The following is a 24,708-nucleotide window of genomic DNA, read 5'->3' on the forward strand; positions in this document are numbered from 1 at the left end:
GTTGAGCCACCATGCCACTGAAATACCATGGAGAGCATGAGACAATAGCTGATGACAGGAAACGGAGTCTGACATAGCACCCAGGCCCTGGGGACAATCCTGCACTGCCTCTGCACCACACAGCGTTTGTGAAAATACCTATGACCAGGGACAATATCCATGAACTTGAGACACATGCTGCATAGGTAATGCTGCAAACATGCCCAACATAACTCGGTCACTGCACCTTGCGTGTGTGTCCAGTAACATCACACACTGTCCAGACCCAGCAATTAGGAATCAGGATTTGACACATAGGCATTGCCCGCCCCAAGCAACCCCCACACGATGCTAATTGCTGAGACACAGGTGGCACCAACATCTCATAGTCTGGGTGATAAACACAGTGGCAGGCAAAAGGCAAGATTGGACGCAAAACAGCAAAGGTGCGCCTGTACAAATAATGAGGTACCAGTGCCCATCCTCAGATGAGTATAACAAGACACACAGGCACTGGCAACTGTGAGTATGAAGAGGGACAATCAGGTCAGGCTGCACAGTGGACACCTGTACATAATAGCACGTCTATATACATGGTGACAGGGGACAATGGCACAGAGCACAACCTACGCTGTAGACAGTGAGAGTGTCCACGTTGATGATGACACAAACAACACTGAGGATAAGGTGCCCCAGGGGACAGTATTGGGCATGCAACTACATGCTACTGAATGGCTGAATGGGAATGACTGCTACACACGTCACCATCCCTGCACTATGCGTAGCGCACACTCATGCACATCATGTCACAGGCCACTACATAGGACATGCGCGCTGTAAGGCATGACACATGAGAGACCAACTCCCATGTCTGGAGCCAGCATCAGTGCCAACTGACATGGAACCCACATGCAGTGAACTTGACAGTTCACAGGCAAGGTCCCACAACCTGTTACCCACCACCACCACCCATGATGCTACAGTCATTGTTCTCGTGGACAAAGCGCCAGCCTACATTACCTTGTGAAGGAGTGACTACACACAGACCAGGGAACACATTGCAAGGAGGGGAAGGGTGGCAGGGGCGCAGCGCTACACTTGGGCAAACTGGATGGGCACAGCACCTTTAAACCCTGCCAGTGAATTAATGCCACTGTGCCCTTACAAATGCCGGTGACACACAACAAACGCACATGTACCTACCCCCTTCCGCCTGCTGCATCGCCTGTAAGCGCCTCTCCAGGTCTGGAAAGACCACCGGCAGCACACGCCTGTGGAGGTGGGTCAGACGGCGGCGGCCGCGGTTCTTGTGGCTCTCAGGTGAGTCCCCCAGCAGGAGCCGTGCAATCCTCCGCGTCCAGCACCGGATATCCTGCCAGCGTTTCCTCACCTGGGACAGGCTCCGCCTCCGACCATCCACACGCCTCACGGCACTGACGGCGGTCAGCCAGATCTGCTCCTTGGCAGAGGCGCCTACCTGTGAGGAAGTACAAGTGACACCACATCAATACACCAGCCACATGTCACAGAGAGACATATGTGAACATAATAGCTGGTTACTACATGGCATGTAATGCAGCCAACGCATTGCACCTCTGTCATAGGGACATCATCCTCTGGTGAGGGAAAAGGCAGTACGTGCCATAGTGGGTACTCAGGTGGAATGATGGCAATGTCACAATCAATGATCAAGGCTCACACTGTGCATCACACCCACCCCTCCTGTCTCAGGGCACTGCTGGGAGGACTCCACACCCACCCCTCCTGTCTCAGGGCACTGCTGTTAGTGATAGGTCCCCACCCCTCCTGTCTCAGGGCACTGCTGGGAGGACTCCACACCCACCCCTCCTGTCTCAGGGCACTGCTGGAAGGACTCCACACCCACCCCTCCTGTCTCAGGGCACTGCTGTGAGTTATAGGCCCCCACCCCTCCTGTCTCAGGGCACTGCTGGGTGGACTCTGCACACACACCTCCTGTCTCAGGGCACTGCTGGGAGGACTCTGCACACACCCCTCCTGTCTCAGGGCACTGCTGGGAGGACTCTGCACACACCCCTCCTGTCTCAGGGCACTGCTGGAAGGACTCCACACCCACCCCTCCTGTCTCAGGGCACTGCTGTGAGTTATAGGCCCCCACCCCTCCTGTCTCAGGGCACTGCTGGGTGGACTCTGCACACACACCTCCTGTCTCAGGGCACTGCTGGGAGGACTCTGCACACACCCCTCCTGTCTCAGGGCACTGCTGGGAGACATCAGGCACCCCCCCCTGGTACCCCCCCGACAGTACATGGCATGTGTGTCACACCGGGTCACAATGCCTGAAGACACAGTCACAACATAGGGACAGTCTGTGGCAGTGGCCTATGCACTCACCTGATACCCTGGTCGCCCATACAGCATGGGGTACTGTGGGAGGATCACATCCAGCAGAGCCATGTTCTCCTCCAGGGTGAATGGCTGTGTCCTCTCCACAGCCCTTGACATGGTTCCAGGGAATCAGTAGCAGCAGCTTGGTCGACAAATGCAAAGATGTGCAGGCAAGTAATCCCTCATGGGACCTGGCTGCCTTATATGTGGCCTTCTGCCCAGTCTCATGCACAGGAGTACAGAGTGATTGGTCACTCACATTTGCATCCTATGTTTCCACCAATCCCTTCAAACCTAGCAGTCTGTGGGTTCTCTATCGGTTTCATTCTCCTGCATGATGTCAGCCCCACAAACACATTGCAACAAAGTAGAAGAATTCCAACTGACTTCTGCTGTGCACCTTCCAGAACAAAATCGAAATTTGAACCTGGTCGCCATGACAACCAGCATGCATGTAGGCCTTAATACTTGTCCCCTATGTAATTAGGAGAATCACACACAGGTACGGTGCGTTTCCGGGCCCTAGGGCACCCCAAATGCATGGCAACGGCCCGTACATGCATGCCTACGTTCAAAATCACTATGGGTCTGCACGCGTATGCGTACACGTAGTGGTACGGACCGTACACACGCATGTACGCTCACTATCACTATGGGTCTGCACGCGTATGCGTACACGTAGTGGTACGGACCGTACAAATGCCTGTACGCTCACTATCACTATGGTTCTGCACGCGTATGCGTACTCGTTGTGGTACGGACCGTACAAATGCCTGTACGCTCACTATCACTATGGGTCTGTGTACCCGTAGTGATAGTGAGCGTACATGCGAGTGTACGGTCCGTACCACTACGTGTACGCATACGCGTGCAGACCCATAGTGATAGTGAGCGTAGATGCGAGTGTACGGTCCGTACCACTACGTGTACGCATACGCGTGCAGAACCATAGTGATAGTGAGCGTAGATGCGAGTGTACGGTCCGTACCACAACGAGTACGCATACGCGTGCAGACCCATAGTGAGAGGGCCGTACACTCGCATGTACGCTCACTATCACTATGGTTCTGCACGCGTATGCGTACTCGTTGTGGTACGGACCGTACAAATGCGTGTACGCTCACTATCACTATGGTTCTGCACGCGTATGCGTACTCGTTGTGGTACGGACCGTACAAATGCCTGTACGCTCACTATCACTATGGGTCTGCACGCGTATGCGTACTCGTTGTGGTACGGACCGTACAAATGCCTGTACGCTCACTATCACTATGGGTCTGTGTACCCGTAGTGATAGTGAGCGTACATGCGAGTGTACGGTCCGTACCACTACGTGTACGCATACGCGTGCAGACCCATAGTGATAGTGAGCGTAGATGCGAGTGTACGGTCCGTACCACTACGTGTACGCATACGCGTGCAGAACCATAGTGATAGTGAGCGTACAGGCATTTGTACGGTCCGTACCACAACGAGTACGCATACGCGTGCAGACCCATAGTGAGAGGGCCGTACACTCGCATGTACGCTCACTATCACTATGGGTCTGCACGCGTATGCGTACTCGTTGTGGTACGGACCGTACAAATGCCTGTACGCTCGCCATCACGATGGGTACACATACGGCAGCACTCCCACAGTGATTGGGGAACATACACAGGCCCTCTTAGCAGCAGTACGCCGGTTTGTACACATCACTGTGGTGATAGTCGACACACAGGTAGGAATAGGGCGGACATACTTGTCCATGGATGGACATACTTGTCCAGGAATGGACATCAAGGCATCGTCTGTGCATTACTACATGTGTGGGGCACAGGTGTGACAGGCTGTGATGTGGAACATGCCTCCTGAGTGGAGGAGGCACCAGATGTATGATGAGATGTGTACAGGTGTACTGTGTGAGGGTGCAATGTGTGCCAGGCATGCCCTTGACTCCTTTGACATGTGTGCATGTCGTACTGCGCACTTGGGGTGAGCGTCACTGGCATGGCACGGACACCAACACACGGAAGTGTCCCATGATGGCCGGTACAGGGGTCATGAAACCTGACTTGTCACTACCCACAGTGCACAATGTGACTATGTCATTTATGTGTCCGGGATTTACATCAGGTTGATGTTGTAGCACCCTCAAAAGCTGCAGCCGTTGCAGCAACCAACATGTGTCTGTGTGTAGATTATCATTGCACACTGTTCCGCACACCATGCCACATGTGGTATCTGATGTGAGGTGCACATGTATGCATGGGACACGGAGTAGCGTGACAAGGCCATGTCAGCATCCTCACAAGGAATGTGTGGTGAGTCATGACATGTGCACCTTCATGGCAAGGTGTGTGGGCAGGCCTAGTGTAATGTCATGTGACCTGTGGCTCCGGTGTTCCGCTACCAGTCTCTACAATCGGCATCCTACTTCTGCTGATGTGTGGGTGTATGTCACTTCTGTCTTGCGTCGGGCTGTTCACTTGCACTGGGACACAGCTATTCCCATGGCGTGGCATGGGGAGGTTCTCAATCACCGTGTGTGGCTGGGTCTTGGAAGGAGTGTCACCTTGCATCCATACGTGTCCTGGGCATGTAGCACATGCCTGACTCCCTATGTGGCATGTGTGTATTGGCAGATTTACATGTGCTCAGTAGACATGCGTTGTTCTCGTAGTGCACTCACTCTTCCTTGTCACTTCCAAATTACTGCAGAGCGCCTCCTGTTGCCCGAAGAATTCCAGACTTGGCCACCATGCAGGAGAATGACAGGATCCGGCTCTACCGCTTCACCCAACCGTTGATTCTGGAGCTGACGGCGAGACTGGCACCACACCTGCAACCGCAGCACAGGTATCCTACGGCACTGACACCCCAGCTGAAGGTAATGGCTGCCCTACATTTCCTTGCCACGGGTACCTTCCAATATACCATAGCTCATGTTGGTGGCATGTCCCAGAGCATGTTCAGCGGTGTGCTGCATGATTTCTTGGAGGCCATGTTGATTCACCTGGATGACTTCATCAAGTTCCCAACCCCTGAACAGATGACTGAGGTCAAACGTGGTTTCTATGCCCTGGGAGGGATGCCCCATGTCATTGGGTCCATAGATGGGACACATGTAGGTTTGGTACCACCACACGCACGGGAGGTGGCGTACCGCAATCGGAAGCACTACCACTCCATCAATGCCCTTGTGGTGTGTCTGTCCAACATGGTGATTTCACATGTCTGTGCTCGTTTTCCAGGATCAGCACACGATGCCTACATCATGAGGCGTAGCGGGATGCCTGATATGATGATGCAGCTGCGCAACGAACGTGCATGTGTTGTTGGTGGGTACAGTCTGTCTGTCCTGTATTCTGTTTGGCCGAGCAGCACTACCGCTTCGCCTGTTCTAACGATATCCATGTGCTTTCCATTTAGGGGACGCTGGCTATCCCAACATGCCTTGGCTGCTGACACCTCTCCGCAACCCCATCACGCCGGCCCAGCTCCGCTACAACACCGCCCATGGCCGGACAAGGCGAGTGATAGAGAGGACGTTTGGCATGCTGAAGAGCCGATTCCGGTGCCTCCACAAGACCGGCGGCGCACTCCCATATGCCCCGGCGAAGGTCTGCAAGATCTTCATGGTCTGCTGCATGCTGCACAACATGGCAGTTGAAAGAGCTGTGCCCCTCATCCTGGATCAAGATGACGAGGACCATCCACCCGTGGAGGACGAAGGGCTTGGCAATGGGGCTAGTGATGTGGAGGATGTGGAGCCGCAAGAGGACATCCGGACTCGGCTCATACGCGACTTCTTTGCTTAGTGGTGAGTACCAGGGTCTGAGTGTGCACGCATTGGTCCCCGTGTGGCATGCGTTGTGATGTGTGTCTCCACCTGCATGTATGGCACGTGGGTCAGAGGTGTGTGTGGGTGTGTCACTGGAGTGATGGTGGCAGTGATGGTAGTATTTCCCCAGACATAATTGTGACCTAGCATGTTGTCATACATACATGTGTCGAGTACATGCACATGCAAGTGGCTGTGCTTCTTGTGGCTGACTTCTTGTGTGTCTCTCTTCCCCAGGTACCTGCGCATGCCGTTTGCTGGTTGCATTGTTGTGGCACTGCTATTCCTCATGGACATGGCATCGTGGGCTGACTCAGCGTTACAGGCACGGACACGTTTGGAAGTCTCCATGGGGTAAGGGATGCATCTGGGGTGTATTGGGTGTGGCAGTTGTTCACGATGTGTGCACACTGCCCCGGTCGGGGTTTGGGTCCTCTGCAGACATGTGGCATCCCCATGGGACACGACATGCAGCTGGGTACACCTGAATAGATGGGCTGCCTGGTTGTCAGTCATCAGTGATGGGATGGTGGATTGTGATGAAGGCATCAATGTGTGTGACACTGCCCTCGGACACATACGGTTAACATTGTCTTGACATGGCGTGGGACTTCCACATCAGCGGATGTATGGTGTATGGCAGGCTCTCCGTGAGCAGCTGTGGGTATTTAGCTATTATCCGACACTTGTGTGCCAGTTCCATGGCTATCACGCATTTGTGCTGCAGAAGGGGGGTGCCAGTGTTGGAGCCACATGTTACTCCACATGATGTGTTCATGTGTACTTCAAGTTGCCTCTGCAATCCCAAACACATGACTATTAAAGGTGTCCCTATGCCTCCAAGGTGCCTCTTCTCAGTCAATGCTGGTGTGTTGGCACGGTGCATCCTGCATGTCTGGCATGGTATTCCCTGATTGTGGCTATGTGTCAATGTGTCGAGTGGCAAGATGCAAGCTGTGTGTGTGTGCTGAGACTGTGTAATGGGCATGATGTCCATGACTGTGTGGGTATTGTGACATGTGCCATCCCCATGCATCCAACGTTGTCCATGACCCCATTCTCTGCATCCACCGGACTCAAGCTTGCAGGACATGGTTCTGCCACCTGTCTACACGTACCTGGGTGCCCCCCAGGACACGGGCCAGGATCCCTGACCTCTGCGCATGACTGTTGCTGTACTCAATGTGTCTGTCAGCACGGTTGTTCGGCCACCCCCTCAGCTGGTTCTGACCATCACGGGTGTGTATGGTGCTCCATGTCTGTCTTGCCTAGAAAACTGTGACCCATGTGTCCTGTGCCAGACTCAGGCCCCAGGGTGTGGATGGTTGAAGTGAACAGATGACTCAGGCATGTTTAGACTGTACAAGACACATGTTAGGTAATAATGCTACCAGCAGGCATCTACTCTTAATAGTGTGATTTATTATTGGGGGGGGGGGGCCAAGTGAGGGCCTTTCCGGGATTAGGGAATCCAAAGTTCAGTAGGGGAGTTGGTGTCCTTGCCATTGGAAATCCTCAGAGTCCATGCCACAGTCTTTGTCAACATTGGTCAGCCAGTGACCAGCAGGGCCATGTGGCAGAGAATGTCTCTTGATGCTGTGATGCTGTTGCTCCAGTGGGCCAGGTGCCAGGCCAGGTGTCCTGGGAGATGGTGATGTAGCAGCCACCCTCACGGTCCTTTCCGTGGACGACCCGGCTTCCTGCGGGGAACCTCAGCAGCAGGCCGTGACGACGTCTGGGATGCTCCGTCGGATGTTTCCTCCTCCTCCTCATGATCCCTCCCTGTGGGTGGTGATGTTCTCCGCCTTCTGGCACAGGGAGGGTCGGCCATGGTGTCGGCCATCCGACGGAGTTCAGCGTGAATCCCCTGGGACGCCGTCACTTGCTCAGCCTGTCTGTCCTCCATCCTCCGTTGGTGTAGCTGTAGACAGGCTATTAGCTCCGCATGTTGCTGGGCCTGCTGGACCTTGATCCCCTCGAGGACGGACACAACCTGGGCCATGCCCGTGGTGTCCTGCCGGTATGAGTCCAGGATGTTACGGACATGGGAAAATACCGGATCCCCAGCCAACTGGTCAGGCTCGCGCCTCCGCCGCTCTCCACTCCCACCACCCCTGCCCACTTGCGTCTGGCCTGCACTTGTGGGCACATCGGGTCTCCGGGACCCCTGAGGGGTGGCATTGGCGTTGTCGCCTGCCTCCTCCTGGGTGCCCGGGACACCGTGTCCCTCCTGGCGAGCCTGGCTGCATTGTGGTGTTGGGGCAGGGATCCTGGGTGTCTCCTGGGATGTGGCAGGAGTGGGGGTGGTGGTTGGCACGGTTGTACCTGACGCAGGTGCTGCAGGTGGTTGGACACCAGAGGGGCCAGGTCGGTCGGGGTCGTCCGCAGAGTGGTGAGAGTGGTCGCTGCCGGTGGGATCGGTCTCCTGCAGATCCGGGTCCTGTGAGTGTTCCCCCCCAGTGTTGGGGGGTGCAGCACGACGTTGACCTGTGTGTGAGAGAGACAATGTTACTTTTGATCCATGCAACATCCATGTTGCATCCGTTACAAAGTTGGCACATTTCCTCTTGGAATTAGGATCTGTCTTGCATTCCACTCACAGTGCACTTGTGCATGTGTGTGTCCCTTGGGCACCAATTTGGCCCCTTTAACTATGTGTGGCACAGTCTTACTTGCTGCGTCAAGTGTGACTGCAGTCAGCAGTGGAGTGTGCATGTGTGCCGAGCTATGCGTTTGCGCCTTCCTTGTAGCACTGTACATGTGCACATGGAGTGGATCCACACACTCATATGATGCAGGTGGCTGTCCTTGTGCTCGTGTACAGGTTGTAACATGGCCCTGCGTTTTGCCATGATGAAGAGGGGGGGTTCTGGCACTGGGCACCCTTGTCTACATGCACGCAGTCCACCTGCTGACGAGCAGACATTCCCACACACCAAAGGACTGATTTGCTCTCCCTGTGTCTCCCTCCTTCTCTGTCCCCCTCTCCCTCCCTCTCTGTCCCCCTCTCACTCCCTCTGTGTCCCCCTCTCCCTCCCTCTGTGTGTCAGCCTCCTCCCTCTGTCCATCTTCCTGTGTCTCCCTCCCTCTGTGTCCCCCTCTCCCTCCCTCTGTGTGTCAGCCTCCTCCCTCTGTCCATCTTCCTGTGTCTCCCTCCCTCTCAGTCCCCCTCTCCCTCCCTCTGTGTCCCCCTCTCCCTCCCTCTGTGTGTCAGCCTCCTCCCTCTGTCCATCTTCCTGTGTCTCCCTCCCTCTCAGTCCCCCTCTCCCTCCCTCTGTGTCCCCCTCTCCCTCCCTCCGTGTGTCACCCTCTGTCACCTTGGCCCAGCTTCCTGGGCACACACTGTTAGCAGATCTTTGAGTGGCCCTTGGCCTGTTGATGTGAGTTTGTTTCTGATCTCCAGGCACCCATTTTGTCTGCTGTGTGTCTGTGCGCTGCTGCTGTGGTGGTGTGTGCTGCCACTCTTTCACACTGTTGGCTGTTCATTAGCTGCTGGCATGTGCAAAACAGTGCCTTCACCCCCATGTGTTGATGCAAGGCATCCGCCATTTGCTGGCAAGTCATTCCTGTGTTGGGACACAGTGTTTGTCTGGCTGTGACCTAGGCCATATGGGCAGAGGGCATTGTTGTCTGCTTTGGAGTCGCACTATGTGATTCTTGGTGCCCACACTCCCGCCATCCGGGTTACCGTGTCATGTGTTGTTGTCTTCTGTGGCCTGTGACTTGACATTGTCCAGCTGGGTGCATGGGGCATGGTGGCAGCAGTGGCATGTGCCTGCTCATGGAGTGTGGTTGAGTAATGCGATGGCTTGTGGTGGTTGCGTGCCTGTTAGTAATTTTGTTTGTGGTTGCAGTTCCCCCCATGTGAGGTGCGTTGTTTGTGTACTCACCCGGGTCTCGGAGTCCTTCTACTCCTTCAACTGCCTCCACCGGCAGTATGGCCATCACCCTCTCCTCCCAGGGATGGTACTGTACGGGTCTGCGGGAGGGCCCTCCTCCGGTGGCGTTGGCCTGGTCGTGTTCCTCCTGTCTCTTGGCTCTGACCCTCCTCCGCAGATCGTACCACCTGTTCTGGCAATCCTGCTTGGTCCTCCTGGTGTCCGCAACAGCATTCACAGCATCGACGATGGTCTGCCACATGGCTGTTTTGGCTGCCTGGCTGGTGCTTCTGACCAATGTTCCAAAGATCTGTGGCTCGACTCTGAGGATTTGATCAACAAGGACCTCCAACTCTCGGTGACTGAACTTTGGATTCTTGGTAGTGGGCATGGTGAGGGGTGTGGGTGGGGATGGTGTGGGTGTGGGGGGTGTGTGGATGTTGGGGGGGGGTGTGGATGGTTGTGTGTGTGTGTGAATGTGATGAGAGGGTGTTTGTGAGGGTGGTCGTGTGAAGGTGTGCAAGTGTAAGATGTGGTGTCGCTTGTAGTCTGGTTCTGTGGTGTCTGGCAGCAGTGGGTCTGTTGCAAAGGCTCATGGTTTGTGTGTGTGGGCCCTTTTTATTGGTCCATGGGTGGGTGTGGCAGTGTTTGAATTTTGGGTGGGTGTGTTATAAGGAGTGGTGGTGTATTGGGCCTCTGTTTGTTTTTGACAGTTGCAGGTCAGTGATTGTGTTATTTTAGTGGTTGTTGGCCATGTTTAGTGGCTGTGTGCCTTTCGAATGGTGTATTGTTGAGTTGTTTTGTTTTGTCCTTGTTGTGTACGTGCGTTTTGAGCGTGTGTACGGTGTGTACATGGGCCATTTGGTTGTACGATTTGGTCCTTGTGTGTGGCTTTGTACGACTCGTACATGCGGTTGTGATGTTGGGGCATGGGGTGCGCTCCGTACTTAGGAGGTTGTGTTGGGGGTGCGCCAGGAACGTACTGGGGTGGGGGTACGACTGGAACGTACTGGGGTGTACATAGACGGTGGTACGACACGTACAGGGGTGGGGGGGTGTACATAGACGGTGGTACGACACGTACTGGGGTGGGGGTACGACTGGAACGTACTGGGGTGTACATGGACGGTGGTACGACACGTACAGGGGTGGGGGGGTGTACATTGACGGTGGTACGACACGTACAGGGGTGGGGGGGTGTACATAGACGGTGGTACGACACGTACAGGGGTGGGGGGGTTTACATTGACGGTGGTACGACACGTACAGGGGTGGGGGGGTGTACATTGACGGTGGTACGACACGTACAGGGGTGGGGGGGTGTACATTGACGGTGGTACGACACGTACTGGGGTGGGGGTACGACTGGAACGTACTGGGGTGTACATGGACGGTGGTACGACACGTACAGGGGTGGGGGGGTGTACATTGACGGTGGTACGACACGTACAGGGGTGGGGGGGTGTACATTGACGGTGGTACGACACGTACAGGGGTGGGGGGGTGTACATTGACGGTGGTACGACACGTACTGGGGTGGGGGTACGACTGGAACGTACTGGGGTGTACATGGACGGTGGTACGACACGTACAGGGGTGGGGGGTGTACATTGACGGTGGTACGACACGTACAGGGGTGGGGGGGTGTACATTGACGGTGGTACGACACGTACTGGGGTGGGGGTACGACTGGAACGTACTGGGGTGTACATGGACGGTGGTACGACACGTACAGGGGTGGGGGGGTGTACATTGACGGTGGTACGACACGTACAGGGGTGGGGGGGTGTACATTGACGGTGGTACGACACGTACAGGGGTGGGGGGGTGTACATTGACGGTGGTACGACACGTACTGGGGTGGGGGTACGACTGGAACGTACTGGGGTGTACATGGACGGTGGTACGACACGTACAGGGGTGGGGGGGTTTACATTGACGGTGGTACGACACGTACAGGGGTGGGGGGGTGTACATTGACGGTGGTACGACATGTACAGGGGTGGGGGGGTTTACATTGACGGTGGTACGACACGTACAGGGGTGGGGGGGTTTACATGGACGGTGGTACGACACGTACAGGGGTGGGGGGTGTACATTGACGGTGGTACGACACGTACAGGGGTGGGGGGGTGTACATTGACGGTGGTACGACACGTACTGGGGTGGGGGTACGACTGGAACGTACTGGGGTGTACATGGACGGTGGTACGACACGTACAGGGGTGGGGGGGTGTACATTGACGGTGGTACGACACGTACAGGGGTGGGGGGGTGTACATTGACGGTGGTACGACACGTACTGGGGTGGGGGTACGACTGGAACGTACTGGGGTGTAGGTAGACGGGGCTGTGACACGTACTGGGGTGGGGGTGTGGCTCGAACGTACTGGGGTGTAGGTACACGGGGGGTACGACACGTACTGGGGTGGGGGTGCGACTGGAACGTACTGGGGTGTACATAGACGGTGGTACGACACGTACAGGGGTGGGGGGGTTTACATTGACGGTGGTACGACACGTACTGGGGTGGGGGTACGACTGGAACGTACTGGGGTGTACATAGACGGGTGGGGGTATACATATACGGGGGGTACGTGTCGGACGTACGGGGGCTGGGGGGAGTGTTGGGCGCGTATGCGGGCACATGTCTCCATGGTTGCTATTGGTGTTCGGTGCGGACGGTGTTTTTTCCATACGGTTGTAGGCTCGGACGCACGGGATGGATCGTGATTCCTCGGTCGGACTTGGATTTTTACGTTTGTAAGGTAAATCGTCCGAGGACGTGTCGGACACATTTTCCGACCCGAGGACGTGTGGGGAATGATTCCCGGTGCGGGTCGTATGGACTTTTTACCATGCGAATCGTGATTGCCAGTTCGTACGGCATTTGTACGATTCGTACGGTAAAAAGACCCGATACGAGTCGCACGGGGGAATTTTTTACCGGATCGTGATCGGCACCTTGCTCTACAATTCCGTATCACCCTAAGTCTCCTGATAAACGTGGTACCTCACTTGTGTGGGTAGGCCTTGTGCCCGCAGCAGGAAACGGCTCAAAACGCAATGTGGACACACCACATTTTCACAATGAAAAAGTCTTTTTTTGCAAAGTGCATAGCTGTAGTTTTTGAACCCTAGCTCTGCCGGCACCTAGGTAAACCTAGCAAACCTATACATTTTTTAAAAGTAGACTCCCAGGGGAATCCAGGATGGGGTGACTTGACTGGCTCTCACCAAGTTCTGTTACCCAGAATCCCTTGCAAACCTAAACATTTGTTCTAAAAAAACACATTTTCCTCACATTTCTGTGGTGGAAATTTCTGGAATCTGCGTGGATCCACAAAATTCCACCCGCCCCGCATTCCCCAAAGTCGTCTGAGAAAAATGGTACCTCACTTGTGTGGGTAGGCCTAGTGCCCGCGATAGGAAACTGCACAAAACGCAACGTGGACACACCCCATTTTCACAGTGAAAAATGACCCTTTTTTTGCAAAGTGCCTCGCTGTAGTTTTTGAACCATAGCTCTGCCGGCACCTAGGGAAACCTAGCAAACCTATGCATTTTTTAAAAGTAAGCACCCAGGGAAATCAAGGATGGGGTGACTTGACTGGCTCTCACCAGGTTCTGTTACCCAGAATCCCTTGGAAACCTAAAAATTTTTTTAAAAACCCCATTTTCCTCACATTTCTGTGGTGGAAAGTTCTGGAATCTGCATGGAGCCACAAACTTCCTCCCACCCAGTGTTCCCCCAGGTCTCCCAATAAAAATAGTACCTCACTCCCGTGGGTGGGTGAAGGACCCGCGGCAGGGAAGGTCCCAAAACCTATTGAGGTGATATCAAAATTACCTATCACAAACCAACCTGGTTTTGAAAGGGGGGTCCCATGAGTTTTTAGCCCAGGGCTTAGGCGGCCATCTAGGGAACCTACCAATCGCACACATTTCTGGAAACTAGACACCCGGGGGAGTCCAGCGAGGATGGCTTGCGTGGGTCCCCCAACATTCTCCTACACAGAATCCCCTGCAAACCTCAAATTTTGCTGAATAAATCTCTTTTTTCTCAAATTTCTGTATGGGAAAGTTTTGGAATCTGTGTGGATCCACAAATTTCCTCCCACCCAGCGTTCCTCCAGGTCTCCCAATAAAAATGGCGCCTCACTTGTGTGGGTAGCCATTCATGCACCTTTCATATGTGTGACACATACAAAACCATTCACACCGCCAGCCACGGGCCCAGCACATTACAACACTCACACCAGCAGACAGTACCATTCAAGGGCCTGTCACTTTCACACACCCACATTCCTGACACAGCAACCACACCAGTTCACAGATTGGGTGGAGTGGCGTTTGGCTAGCAGTGTGTGTAGTGACCAGCAGCAAGTCACTACTCACACCGCCAGCCAAGCGCCAGTCCACCCATACCGCCAGCCAAGTGCAAGTCCACCCACCCCGCCAACCAAGCGCCAATCCATGCACACCACCAGCCAAGCGCCAGTCCACGCACACCACCAGCCAAGCGCCAGTCCACACACACCGCCAGCCAAGTGCCAGTCCAGGCACACCACCAGCCAAGCACCAGTCCACGCACACCGCCAGCCAAGCCCCAGTCCACGCACACCGCCAGCCAAGCTCCAGTCCAGGCACACCACCAGCCAAGTACCAGTCCACGCACACCGCCAGCCAAGCACCAGCCCACGCACACTGCCAGCCAAGCGCCAGGCCACGCACACCACTAGCCAAGTGCCAGCCTACACACACCACCATCACATTTAGGATCTTTTTATACAAAAAAGAAAACACAAACAAATTACAAATAGATACAAATCTACTAACACAAAATCTGAAACTAAATACATTGCACAAATGAAAACCTTGAAACTGAGCAAAAAATATAAAACAATAGAGACTAGTCAGTTCACTTCACCACTAATGGATGCTCCCCAAAAATCTTTTGCGTGTGGTACATTCTAAAACTAGCAGGCACACAGCCCAGGGTTAGAAGGACACTCGGGCAGTACATACGAGTCTCCTTCCACGTACCTCTTCGCCAACTGACTCTACATCTCCTACTGGGAAAGTCTTTTGAGGGTGTGGGAGGAATGTGATCATTAAAGTGGCGATCTTTCATTCTAGCCACATCTTCCACCACTCCAACTCTAGGAACACTTGCCTGTTCCACTACAACAAGGCTGCCTATTACAGACTCCTGAAACTTAGCAAAAGTCATCTTTGACTCAGGACAAGAATCCTTGAATACAACAAAAGCATTAAAGGTTGCCAAGTGGAAAAGATGGATAGCCAACTTCTTATACCAAATGTACACCTTACGAAGAGCAGCGTAAGGTTCCAACCTCTGATCTACTCTATCAACACCACCCCTGTGCCTATTATAGTCTAAAATGCACACAGGTTTGCGTGCTTCAGAAACCTGACCCCAAACAGTCACAGGTGAAGTGCTTTCATCATGGATGGTAGTCAGCATGTAGACATCTCTCCTGTCTGAAAACTTCACAGCTAGAAGTTCCTCGCAACGCAACGCATTGCACTATCCCCGTACAAGCTTTTGACGAACAAGTTATTTTGGGAAATCTTTACGGTTAGAGCGGTTAGTTCCACAAGCAACAGTGTCCAATTTGGCCAATTCCCTGAACAACCGCACACCAGTGTAGAAGTTATCTACATATAAATGGCGGCCTTTGTTAAAAAGTCCGCTACAAAGTTCCCACACAATTTTCTCAGTCACTCCAAAAGTGGACGGACAACCAGGGGGGTTAATCCTGGATTCCTTTCCGTTGTACACCCTGAAATTAGAGACATATCCAGTCCTACTGTCACACAGCATATACAGTTTAATTCCTTAGTGTGCCCTCTTACTAGGAATGTATTGCCTAAAAACTAAGCGGCCCTTGAACAAGACCAAAGACTCATCCACTGCCATTTTCTTTTCCTTGAGCATAGATCTCAGAAAATCGATCAACAAAGTGATCAATGACAGGCCGAATCTTAAAAAGACGGTCACAATCAGGGTGATCTCGTGCCAACAGTAAACCATTATCGACAAAATGCAGCATCCGAAGCAGAAGCAAATATCTATCACGACTCATGAAACGTAACCGCAACCTGGAACAGTCTAAAGAGCAAAAGCCTTGAACTAAAACAAAAAGGGAGAATTAAAGCATTACAATTGCAATTCACAAGAAATAAAACAATCAACATTATAACACGCTATGTCACTACCCAAATAGTCAATCTGCCAGATGGGCCTTCAGGTAGGGCTGAGAAAAATGGGGGGTGATCTTGCCCAAGGGATCGGGTGAGGTTGTCTGCCAGGCCGATCTAACCCCAGGTGGGGCAGAAAACAGCAGACAGAAATGTGCCCCCCTTGCTAAAGAAATAAATCCCTGGGCTGAATACACCCAAAATAAAATATGTCCCCCGTAAACGGCCCTTGCCCAATGGGTCGCTTCCAATTTATTTATTTTGAAATCCCTGGATCTAGAGGGCTTTTCTGCCCCCCACCCGCCCCCGGGGGCAAAAATGCCTAAAAATGCAGGTGATCTGTCCCCGGGGGTCAGAAAAGTCTTTAAAATTATTTAGGTCCATAAGAAAGCGACCCTTGCCCAAGGGGTCACTTTCATTTAAAATGTAAAACACTCCCTGGTGTCTAGTGGGGTTTTCTGCCCCCCCTGGGGTCAGAAAGGCCAAATAAACAGACCGATCTGCCCCCAGGGGGTCAGAATATACTTGGAAAAAAATTATGGCCCCTGGAAGTTTTCCTTGCCCAAGGTGTTGCTTTCAATTTAATTTTTAAAACCTCCCTGGCTCTAGTGGGCTTTTCTGCCCCCTTCCTGGGGCCAGAAATGCCCAAAAATGCAGGCGATCTGTCCCCGGGGAGGGTAGAAAAGTCTTTAAAATTATTTAGGACCAAAAGGAAGCGACCCTTGCCCTCGGTGATTGCTGGTGGAGCGGAGCCACCATTTTGGGGGGAACTGAAGGTCAGTGGGCTAGTCTTCACCACAGATGCTACAAATGCTCGCCCAACGCGACCTTGCAGTGGACGCACGCAGCGGGCGCATCTAAGGCAAGCCCGTCTGCGCCCGTCCACGCCCGAACGAGCCCGGAGGCCAGGAATGCTGGCCCATATGAAGTAAATGGTCCCAACTCTAGCCGTCTGTCATACTCTGCTAAATCCCTGTTCTGGATCAGAACACAAGAATATGCTAATCGCACAGTTTGTGCAAGTTGTCCTAAGAACTTTCCAAGTGTTTTATAGGGTCCGGTAGGCTGTAGGCGCTGTCACTTTCAAATGGATTTGATACTGACTAGCTCATCAATCCCAGTGGGGAGCGTGGATCAAAAAACAAGTGGTTTAAATAGTATACTTTGTAATGTCAGATCCTTAGCAAAGCACCCCATTGAATTATGGGACACGATTACCTCACATTCCCCAGATATTTGTTTCTTTACAGAAACCTGGTTAAACTCTACAAATCACCCATTAATAAATAGAGCTATTCCAGATAGCTACAAACTTATACAGCTTGATAGGGAAGGAAAAACGGGCGGGGGCATTGCCATTGACTTTAAAAATGTCCTTAATGTGAATTGGATCTCCACCATAACTAACAGCAGCATGGAACTGGGGAGCTTTAAGATCAATATATCACCAGCAGACAGCTGGAACGGATCTTCTTTGATCTATCGCCCCCCAGGATCTAGGGCCAATTTTAGTGATCAACTGGTAGAACAAATAGCCGTGTATGTTCTAGCATTTAATAAATTCCTTTTATTGAGTGATTTTAATTTCCATGCAGAAGATTACACCAACCCCGAAGTAAATAAACTTTTACTTAGCCTAGAGTTATTAGGACTTACCCAAAGAGTTGAAGGCCCAACACATTTGGCCCGACACTCACTGGATTTAATTTTCTCCAACACAGCCCACTTGGCCTGCGACCCTCCAGGACGAAAAAAGAGGTGTGCAGAACACGGTGTGATCTTACTTTGGAAGCTTTCAGTGAGGCATTCCATTTTAAACCATCAGATAGTGACTGGGAAGTACCTAAGCTGCTGGAAGGTTTTAATTCCACCTTCATGACAGCACTGGACGCAGTAATTCCACCAAGAAATTACGGCTCTCTACAGCGGCGTCCATCAGTTCTATGGTACACATCCGACTTAGAAGCTGAAAAAATGTAAAACATTGGAAAGACGCTGGCGGAGTAGTAAAGATCCCCAAGATAGACAACTGTATAAACAGTCTCTGTCCAGCTACCACCAGGACATAAAAATGGCCAGACGAACTTTCATCATGAACCAAATAGAGCGCGCTAGTAATTCCTCAAAGGTCCTCTTTAATATAGTAAGAGAGTTCGTGTCTCTGCAGGTCTGTAGACAATCCCCAGTGGAATCCCAAGAGTTCTGTAATTCATTAGCGGTCTATTTTCAGGAAAAGATCTCTAACATCTATGCCAATTTTCCAACCGCTGCCCTACAGAACTCAGAATCTAATACTAGACTGGGGGAACCAGATAAGGTAACTTCTAGCACCCTGGACTGCTTCGAAACAGTTACGTTAGAGGAGGTACTTGTGGGATTCTGGGTGTCACAGCGATGTCTGGCATGTGTCATCTGGTTTCTCTACTTAGTCATTATGATGTAGGAAGGTTCTAGCTGTTACCTAGGTTAAGGAATGTATTGGTTTGAAGGTGGGTTCTGGGACCAGGGACGGTTGGGAATTGACAACTGTATTACGGATGAGCTGGATTGAGGATTGGATGGGTCCTATTGCTTGGAATAAACCTGCACTTATTATATGGATCTCCTGTGCCAGAGTCTCTGATTTCTTTCTAAGGAGGTTCCTACAGTACTTAACTCCCTGACCACAACAAAATCCGGATCGCCTCGGGACTTATGCCCCGCGAAGACGATGACTCTCCTAGCCACTAGCTGCGCTCCTGGAATTCAAAATATTTTCAACTGCCCAATACAAACGGGACCTATTCCCACGATTAGGAAGGAAGCCTATGTACAGCTGATCTTAAAAAAACCTTCGGCTGACCCACATGTATTAAGCAATTATCGTCCAATCTCCCTGCTACCCCTGCTGGGTAAGCAATTTGAAAGCTTAATAAATAGGCAGTTGGGGTCATAGCTTGAAACCAACAAAATTCTGGACCCCTGGCAATCGGAATTTCGACCAGACTGTCCTTCTGGTTGAGACTGACTCTGTTTGACAGGTAATGGATGCTGGTGGATCAATAGTATTGATCCTATTAGATCTCTCTGCAGCCTTTGATACCATCTCATACTCAAGGCTTGTGGAAAGATTACAAGCCTGTGGTATCCAAGGTGCAGCCTTAAATTGGCTGCGGCACTTCTTGTCAGACAAACAACAAACTATTATGTTAGGGCTTTATCTCTCTGGAAAAACGCACCTGGATAAGGGCGTATCCCAGAGTTCCTGTTTAAGTCTGTCTTTATTTAATATATATATGGCGCCCCTGGCAAAGATCGTAGAGCAATTCAATTTTGAAATAATTTTATATGCTGATGATACTCAGCTTATGTTCACTGTTGGCCCTAATTTAGAAACAGAAAATTTGTTTTACTGCAGGAATGCTTGCAATATCCAGCTGGATGACTGAGAACTGCCTCCAGCTGAACCCCGGAAAAACGGAAATCATGCTAATGGGGAAAGCCTCAACCATCTGGTCGGACGAATGGTGGCCCCACCAATTGGGAGTAGTTCCTATGCCTAAACAAAGTGTAAAATATCTAGGGATAAAACTTGATCGGACATTAACTATGAAAGATCATATTGCTGTCATAACTAGCTCTTGCTACTACAGCCTACATTTTTTTCGCAGGACCTTTCCTTATCTGCCCATTAATTGTCGCAGAACCCTTGTCCAAGCTATGGTGATTAGCAGATTGGACTACGGGAACGCTTTGTTGGCCGAAGTAGGAGAGATCTTGCTTGCTAAGCGACAGTTGATTTAGAACACCGCGGCATGAATAATTCTGAATCGCCCAGCAGGCACTCCTTCTGGCCCTCTGTTGAGAGAACTACACTGGCTACCAGTGAGGAAGCGGTCCTATTTTAAAATCTGCTGTCTCACATATAATGCCCTGAATGGCAAAGGTCCTCGCTATCTGCAAAGAAAACTTACAAAACATGTACCTTGCCGAAACCTCAGATCTAGTACACTAGCCCTTCTACAGGTGCCCCTAATATGTCTCAATTGTACAGGGGGAAAAGCTTTCTCTTACCTTGCTCCCAGATACTGGAATAAATTACCAATCGCTCTTCGTGAGATCTCCACCTACACCACATTTAGGAAACAACTAAAAGCTTACTTGTTTTAATCTCTTATGGTTGGTCTCTCAGTTAGGTTTCTTTAACAGCGCCGAGATTCCCCTGGGTGAGTCGCACGCTATAAAAGTGGAACTAACATAACATAACAACAAGGGGTCGCTTCCATTTAAAATATAAAACGCTCCCTGGTGTCTAGTGGGGTTCTGGGGGCAGGAAGGCCAAATAAACAAACCGATCTACCCCCGGGGGGGTAGAATATACTTTAAAAAAAAATATGGCCCCTGGAAGCGGCCCTTGCCCAAGGGGTCGCTTTCAATTTAATTTAAAAAAAAATCCCTGGCTCTAGTGGGCTTCTCTGCGCCCACTGGGACCAGAAACGCCAAAAAAATTGGGCGATCTGTCCCCAGGGGGGGCAGAAAAGTCTTTAAAATAATTATCCCCCATAGGAAGCGACCCTTGGGTCGCTTCCTTTCAAGAAAAAAGACATCCCTGGTGTCTAGTGGGGGGCATTCCTGCTGCAAAATCGCAACGCTGTGCGCTATCGTGCAGCAGGAATGCCCTGCATTGAGACTTCATGGGAGAGGAAACACTCTTTCCTCTCCCCTGATGCCTCAGTGCCTGCTGATCTGCCCCCCCACCCCACCGGAGCACAGAAACGTACCTGCTCCTCGCCTGGACGCCTGGAAACAAATGGTTTCCAGGTGTCCATCGCTTCCTGATAACGTTGGCGTGCTCTGTGTGCGCTGACATCACAGTATCGCCGTGGGGAAGGGTCGGGGTGGCAGCAGAAGCTCTTCCGCTGCCATCCCCCTTTGTGGCACGATGTTGGGCTGCCCATGGGGGGACCACCAGCGCTTCCCCCATGGGTGGGTGCCATGACAGAGCGGTTCCTTCATGAGCACACGACCACCGTGGCTCATGACGGAAGCCTCCGTCATGAGCATCGAAGAGGTTAACATCGCGGCGGGTGCTGCTATCAGCAGCAACCGCCGCAATGTTAAATTGAAGAATGCGACCGCCATGGTGGCGGTCGCATCCTAATTCGTGGTGCGGGACCGCCGCATGTCTGGCGGCCGGTCCAAACACTGCAGGGATGGCGGGCGAACTCAGGTCCATCCACCATCCTAATGAGCCCCATAGTACCAAACTGGCCCTGATTGCTGCCGCTGTAGAAATCAGACATGAGCGTGACATAAGAGGAAATGCTGCTCTGATCTTGTTAGACCTCTCAGCAGCATTTGACACGATCACTCATGACCTGCTTGTTGAAAGCCTTTATTCCATTGGAATTACAGAAGGGGCCTTGCTTTTCTGAAATATTTTCTCTTTGACCAAGAGCAATTTGTAATGCTGGATGATTTTAAATCACCCTCTTTCTCAGTACCCTGTGGTGTGCAACAAGGCACATCCTTAAGTCCAACCCTTTTTAACCTTTACTTGATCCACTGGCCGGTCTCATTAAATCCTTCGGGTTTGTTGTAGTATCCTACGCCGATGACACCCAAATTGTGGTGTCAGTGGCTAGTAATCTGGAGGACACTGCCACTAGATTTTACAACGGTATGCCCCAGATTGGCAGCTGGACGCACAAAAATTGTCTGAAACTGAACTTGGGTAAAACCGAGGTTTTGTTATTCGGAAAGAATACCTACTTCTAGTCCACTAGCTGGTGGCCACAGGAGCTCATGGACTTACCTACTCCTGTCACAAAAGTAAAAAACCAAGGGACTCTATTTGATAATAAGCTATCATTTGAAAATCAAAATAGTGCCTTCAACTCTTCTTCCTCCTTTTACAGCTTGAATCTACTTAGAAAAGTTTTCATTTTCATCCCGCAAGAGCTGAAGAAAACCATGGTTATACTAGCCAAATTGGACTATAACAATGTGCTATTTATAAATCTGGAGAAAACATTCCTAAAGAAGCCTCAGATCTTACAGAACGTGGCAGTTTGTCTGCTATTAGAGAACACCAAGCATCAGCCTGCCTCACAGGCCCTGATCCAACTTCATAGGCTTCCCATGAAGAACTGTATTAACTTTAAGGCCCTCTGCCCTGCATTTAGGGCTCTACATGATTCTGGACCACATTTCCTTATACTATGCTTTCAGTGGTATATTCCTTCTAAGCCTCTATGCTTGTCCTCAGCTCACAATGTAGTGCTTCCTAATTCTAGAAGATCAAACAGGGGTGGTTGGAGCTTTGTGACCTGCATCCTAACTTTGGAACATTCTTCCTTCTGACCTCAAGAAAATGACAGGACGGCATCCTTTTAGAAATACTTTGAAAACCTGGATTTTCAATCACTAGTCCTCATTCACTGTGCTTATTAGCCCATGATCTTCTGGTTACTTTGTTCAGTAGACTAGTGCCTAGAAACCTCCAGGCATTAGAGCATTTTACACATTTAATCTTCATTTCTTTTCATTTCATAAATACTTTACATATTGCCTCTAACTTATGCCTGACTGCTTTATGCCAAGCTACCAGAAGGTTAAGCACAGGTTTATTTAGTGAATTGTGTTGTTCACCCTGGCACGGATTGTGGTTATTATTTGGGGTGAGTTATCACGCCCTCAACTAACACTCAAATCTCGTACAGATCCAGCAGTGAGGCTTGGTGATTGCATCTTCTTATGTGCTATCTTAGGTAGGTTTCCACATTCGTAGTGCTTAACAATGTTTGAAAAGTGTATTGGGTGGTAATCTCTCTACCTTGACAAATGTCTCTCAGCTACTAATTTAGAATGGTCGGGTAAAAAAGGAAATATATTCCAAATTCCACAGCTGCATACCTTGACAGCAGTATATTCAGAAAACACACATAATATGAATGGTCAGACTTTCTAGTGACTTATGATAGAAGCCTTTATAATAATACGACTGGAATTGGTCACCATACATACTGTACAAATCAGAACTGCTAGCTAATCCAAATTGCTGGAGATGCATCCATGAAGGCCTTGGCATGGTGTTTATTATTTGGCCCTGCCCAGTCAAGCAGGACTTTGGGGACTCTGCATAGCACCCACTGAATCAATCTAGTGACTTGGATGTAACTCTATTGCTGGAACTAGCACTGCTTCATGATACACAAGGTATTGTTGGCCTAAAAAACACACACAAGAAGCTATGGTTGAACTGTCCCTTGCAATTTCAGCTATCTATACTCTGAGACAATGGACATCTAAAGTCCCTCTGACTCTCAGTGAATGGTCTGAGATTTCGATGACAGTGGCATCACAAAAAGGAGCGACTCACAAACTGAATGATCAACTGCAAATGTTTTAAGAGATCTGAGGAGAGATGGTGAGTGGTTATTTGACACAGATAGACACATTCTTTTTTTTTTTATTTTTTTTTTTTATAAAAACCTTTATTTTCAAAAGCCTGGACACAGCTATTCAGGCGACAATCCGGAGGTTCGGCAGCTTCGATAAAGAGGAACCGAGACGCGTCCACAGTACAGTGAAGGAGGAGTGCAAAGATTCCATTTTTTAAATAAACACAAAACACACAACAACCCCCAGCAAGGCAAGAACACTGAATGCCCATGGTGATAGCCCCCCAGGGGAGGCAGGACCCCAATCATCTACCATTTACAGTACTGTGAAAAGAGGAAGAAGGGGGACAGCAGAGGCCAAAGAAGTCCATTAACCATACTGAGCTGGAAAGAAGGTTAGGAGGAAAGCTGTTCCTCGGGGGGATCCAAATCAGGGGCAAGACAAATTCCCCCCCTGTATTGATTCCACCGCCCCCAGATGGCGTGCCACTTCCGAGGGCGGCCTCTAGCGCAATATACCGTCTTCTCCCTTAGCATACTCCAGTCCATATTTTCTTTCCACGCGGTCAATGTGGGGGGCCCCACGGATCCCCACAATCGCGCTATATCTCTCTTAGCGACCATGTTACCCAGAGTCACCCATTGGGTCTGCGCCGCATTATGATCAGTGGGCCCCCAGACATTCAGGAGACAACACCGCGCTTCCGGCTGCATAGCAATGCCCGTCACCTCCCCCATCACTGCATGGACTCTCCTCCAGAATTCCGTGATGACACCACATTCCCAAATGATATGCAGGAAAGTACCCACCATACCACATCCCCTCCTGCATAGGCCGTCCTCCGAGAATCCCATGTGAACCAGCCTTGGCCCCGTCACATACACTCGATGCAGTATTTTAAGCTGCACCAGCCTCAGACGCGACGGGATCGCAACCTCCTTAGGAGAGGAAACAGCAGACTGCCAATCCTCGTCATCCAACTCGAGGCCATCCCTAGACCACTGGTCCCTCAACCCCAGAAGCATATCCGCCCGGACGTTGATCAGTTTCTTA

Source organism: Triturus cristatus, chromosome 3_1, assembly GCF_964204655.1.
Source record: "Triturus cristatus chromosome 3_1, aTriCri1.1, whole genome shotgun sequence".
In the NCBI taxonomy this organism is placed as follows: domain Eukaryota; kingdom Metazoa; phylum Chordata; class Amphibia; order Caudata; family Salamandridae; genus Triturus; species Triturus cristatus.